The 5,578-nt window shown below is 31.4% G+C and overlaps 1 pseudogene; it reads left to right on the top strand.

Annotated features, from left to right (window-relative positions):
- The first annotated feature begins 3,023 nt into the window (after positions 1-3,023).
- Positions 3,024-5,215, top strand: LOC119191970 (annotated as a pseudogene).
- The last annotated feature ends 363 nt before the right edge of the window (positions 5,216-5,578 follow it).

Consider the following 5,578-nt stretch of genomic DNA (forward strand, 5'->3'; position numbering starts at 1 on the left):
TCACCCCCTGATAGTTATTTTGGAAATATATTTCATGTACAGAATTGACCTCTCTACAGATTTATTATAAGTATAGAAGTATAGAAGAAGATAGATATAGATAGATTAGACGACCCGGTGAACTTCGGATCACCTGCAATTCATTTCGATCAGCGATTATCAACCTCTAAATTTCCTATTCATTGTATCAATGGTATTGGCTGGTATATTTTTTTCTAAATGCGGGGAGTGTATTTTCTAAAAACAATTTTTTTTTAGTTTACTTCTAATTTTGCACCTCAACTTAAGCTATTGGAAACAAGCGTGTTTTGGTAAATAAATAAAACCCAAACAATTCCTAATCTATTAGTTACTTTTTAAGCAATTGTTAAGATTCCACAATTAAAAATTAGTATCTGCCGGGACGTTTTCTAGAAATTCCAAGATTGGCATGGAATAGAGGTTGACGCTAGGTACACAAATGACATTGTTTTGTTATAAAATCAACCACGAAGAGACACGTATATAGACAGAAATGGGAGGAAACACTAGTATTAATATATTAGCAAGGTCATTGAGATTAGAGCTCAGAATCATAACTAATGCTTTAGTTATTGTTTTGAGCATTATAGTACCTACTATAAAAATAATGATTATTGCCGCTCCAATCCATCTCTAGTCTATTGTTCACATTTATGCACCATTGCCATCAGAAACAAAATTGCATTCAAAGGATCTAACAATGTAAACACCATAATTGACTACTTAACTCGTCTAAATGTTTATTTTATGGATACTACGAGATTTATTGGAACTATGCATGACGAATATCTGTCAAACACGATATAAATAACAATTGGCGATAACAAAACATAAATAATAAACATCTTGTTCTTCATAAAAAAGTTATTTATATGGATTTCAATTAAGTTTCAAAGATAATTAAATGAACTTATATAAAATTGCTAGGTACAATATTATTATTATAGATCACATAATTATTGTTAAAACAAACAAATTAATAATAATTAAGTACATTTAGTTCTGTCCTTCATTCAGCAAGAAATTCCGCAAAATAACTAAATTGTACTTAAAATAAATTGCTCGCCAGATGAGCTATCTAAGCTAGCTGATAAGGAATGAGCACTTTTTCCCTAAGATATCGACACTATTATCACGTTGTTTTATTTTAGGTGGCTGTTTATTTAAACAAATAGTCATCTAGTGGTCGAAATTCGACCGCCAAATTTAATATTTTGGTAACACATATTTCACATCAATTTAATTATCTAAACTTCTTATACGAACTTTAATTATGCCAAATATAAATTTTATTCTTTACGTATTTAAATATAGATAAATAAAACAACAAAACATACTCAAGATTTTTTATTACCGTAATTAATAAACCCTTTTGAAGAACTCTAAATTCAAATTGCTTGTTTCTATTATATTATAAGCAATCAAAATTAATTGCTTAATATAATTACGTTTTTGTTTCAGCAATGTTTTGCCATCGGTGGAGCCTGGATATCTTTTAAAAATGCTCCCAGAGGAAGCTCCAGAGCAACCAGAACATTGGCATGATGTTGTAAAGGATGTTCATAATACAATATTACCAGGCGTCAGTATCTAATTATAATATGTTATGAATAAAATAAATTGTAATTATAGGTACTTTTAAATAGGTTTACGTTTATGTTTACTTTGTATAGAATTTAATACCATCACAATTGACTAATTTATCAAATTTCTAAATGAAGGTGGTGTTATGTACCATATTTATATAATTCTTTTTGCATTTTAAATTTAATTATTATTATGATTCAAAAAAGAAGTATTAAAACAGCTCTACCATAGTTTTTGTCATCAACGAAGACTGATATACCTAGGTACGATTTTAAACTAATATAAAACAATATTTTTCAGCTTACCCATTGGCAGTCGCCGCAATTTCATGCATTTTATCCAGCAGGCCATTCGTATGCCAGTATTTTAGGCAGTATGCTGAATGATGGCTTGTCTATCATCGGTCTTAGCTGGGTAAGGATTTTGAGCTGACTCATTCTAAGCAGCAATTTCGATACAAAAATATTGAAAAGTACATATCGTTTAGCAAATATTCATTTTAATTTATAATCTTACTAGCTTTTGTTCGCGGCTTCGACCGCGTGAAGGAGTTTTCCGGGATAAAAGTCCCGCTTTATATTTTCCCCGGATAGAAAGTATCATATAACCTTCACAAGGTCTTAAACTATCTCTATAACAAATTTCATAAATACCCGTTGCGTAGATTTTGAGAAAGTCGATAACATACAGACAGAAAAGGAGACTTCGTTTTATAATTTATGTATAGATTTGATGTTCAATCAAAACCAATGGAAAATTGAAATAATATTTTAAGACACTATATCATATATTTTAACACACCCAAATATAAATAAAATATTGCGATATAATGTTATCGTCGTTTGAGGGATGACAAGTTACCCTGATTAAAACCGAGTTCATACCTATTAAGGTCGATTTTGGCCTTAATTTTAGTTTTCTTTAACTCATTTGGATTATATTGCAAAATTAAATGATAACCCTTAAAACTGGAACCTTTAAGTATAGGGGTTAACACGTAAAAGGTTTAACCAACACCAAAGATTAAGGAAAACCAGTTAATGAATCTCTAGTTTGTGGGGGTTTGTAGCTTGCCTACGTATCAAATAACAAACACAATACCCCAATGTAATACACAAAACAAACCTTGACTTAAGTATGTTATTTTGTAAAAATGTATAAACCTTTTATGAATTCTTTAGTAAAGAAAAAAAAACTCAAGTTTGAGAGTTTCAAACACCATGACCACATTGTGCTCCTGACCACAAACATTAGCAATACTGCTCTGAAATGGAGACGATATACGCACAGTGCTTCCACACAAATTAATATACTATAATGTTATTCTGTGTAATTTTACTTGTTAGTACCTACGCAATAAAGTATCACATTTTTGAGACTACATGATATTTACATTATAAATTTTAAAATATCAAATGAACTCCTTTTCTGATTGTTTTATTTTTGAAAAGGTGCCTAAAATTTCAGAAGCAATTCTACATATGAATAATAAAGTTTTTAACAATAACTGCTAACTTACTAAATATTATAAGATATATTAATAAAATCATAATCTATTATCATCAACCGTGTAATTTTTTTACTCGTTTTTAAATGGTTTTATTGTTATATTTTTAGAATGCTAGTCCAGTTTGCACAGAATTAGTAGTGATAACTTTGAAGTGGTTTGGAAAATTACTTGGTCTCCCCGGAGGAGTTTTTGAACTGTTCCTCAGGTCCTGGTGGTGGAGTAATTCAGGTAATTCAAAATAATTACGAAAACCTTCTGTGTTACAAATTGTTATTTAATTTATAATTGTTTTGATTTTTTATACACAGGGCTCAGCAAGCGAATCAACGTTGATTGCATTACTTGTAGCTAAAGACAAAACTATTCGAAGATTAAATATTGTCGACCATATTGATGATGAAGATGAAATTAAGCCAAAATTAGTTGCTTACACATCGGATCAATGTAATTCATCGGTTGAGAAAGCTGGACTTCTAGGCTCAATGAAAATAAAGTTACTCAAAACTGACGCCAATGGAAGACTGCGCGGCGAAACATTAAAGAAAGCTATAGAAGAAGATAAGGCTATGGGTCTGATACCTTGTTTTGTTACCGCTACTCTTGGCACAACTGCAACCTGTGCATTTGATCCTTTGTACGAATTAGGGCCTATCTGTAATAGGGAAAATGTATGGCTTCATGTGGATGCAGCTTACGCAGGGCCTGTATTCATGTGTCCTGAATACAGACATTTAATGAAAGGTATTGAATATGTTAGCTCAATAGTAACAAATCCTCATAAATGGATGCTAGTTAACTTCGATTGTTCCGCTATGTGGCTGAAGGATGGCCGAGATATTAAGCGTGCCTTTGATGTAAAAAGAATTTATTTGGACGATACAGAAAATAATCTAAATATTCCAGATTATAGACACTGGCAAATACCTTTGGGCCGACGATTTCGATCGTTAAAATTATGGACAGTTATGAGAATTCATGGCGCCGAAGGTCTCAGAAAACATATTAGAAGTCAAATTTCGCTAGCATTACATTTCGCGAAGTTAGTTGGTGCGGATGATCGTTTTTTAATAGAACCAGAACCATCCATGGGTCTAGTGTGTTTCCGATTGAAGGATGGAGATAAAACGACGCAACAGTTATTGGAAAACCTAACTAGAAAGAAGAAAATCTTTATGGTGGCTGGTCTATATAGAACTCGATATGTTATCCGATTTGTAGTGTGTTCTGCATTGACAACAAAGGAAGACGTCGAATACAGTTGGGATGTTATTAAAATAGAAACAGACCTTATGTATACAAATTTAATACACACTTTACCCCAGATAAAAACTATGGATGAAATACTTTCAAGAGAAATGTATGAAAAGTTACAATAATAAAGCATAACAACAATGTTGTTTTGTATTATCTTGTATGTACTTAATTATGAATTATCGTTACAAACGGGTACATTGCTAAAATATGTTTAATATTAAATATTTACCTGCAGGACAAATCAAAGACCATATAAATCTATAATCAGGTAATATCAAATAGTTTTACTGTTATCTAATTTTTACTTCACCTTCACCACATGTTATCCTTTTCATGCACGAGTTCTTGTCTTTGCCCTTGTATATAGATGTACTAATAACTAAAGTAGTATTTAAGGGGTAGGGCTACGCGAAGGTCGTTAGATACACGTAGGTCCGCCAGAGTACATAGATACATTTCATATTTATAATTTTCGCCCATTAGCCATGCAGTGGGTCCCTATCGTATAAGCACTGTTGTTGTATATGAAATACTTTGGCAGGGTAGTGCTTTATAATTGAATTGTCAGATAATGTTGCTAACTTGCCACTGTTATTGACGCTTGCAACAAGGCGAGCGAGGTACTTAAATAAATATATTGATACGTCATTTAACAACCTAATTCTCATAACATAGAAACCAAATGTTTTAATGGAAGTTTTATGATTATAATACACCTACCTAGTAAGAAACCGTGTACGCAGTAAGGATTATAATATTATGGTAGTGGTGACGTACAAGCGGTCGGGCATGGGATCAATGCAATTTGTTTTATCGTTATTAAATAAAATATGATGTTCTCCATACAATTATTTTATTTTTCGAATCCTCAAACGTAAATAGAAATCTTAATATTCTATCTGATTGTACCTGAGATTCCAAATTAAAATAAGCTATTTGGCACTTAAAACCGCATAACATTTTACTGAACTAGGAAATCCCTCAACGGACTAGAAATAATAAATTCTATCATATAGTAGGTATATACAGTATAAGTAAGTAATACTGATTAATATTTTATTTTAGATTTTATGCATAATTATTCCGGTACACTTAATTCTTACGCATTGCGTGAGTAATTTTTAAAATCAATATTTGTTCAGATTAAAATAAAAGATGGACCAGTTCTAATTTGCTTAGAAGGACGTCATTCTCAATACGTAACTG

Source organism: Manduca sexta, unplaced genomic scaffold (assembly GCF_014839805.1).
Source record: "Manduca sexta isolate Smith_Timp_Sample1 unplaced genomic scaffold, JHU_Msex_v1.0 HiC_scaffold_2166, whole genome shotgun sequence".
NCBI classification, from domain to species: Eukaryota; Metazoa; Arthropoda; class Insecta; order Lepidoptera; family Sphingidae; genus Manduca; species Manduca sexta.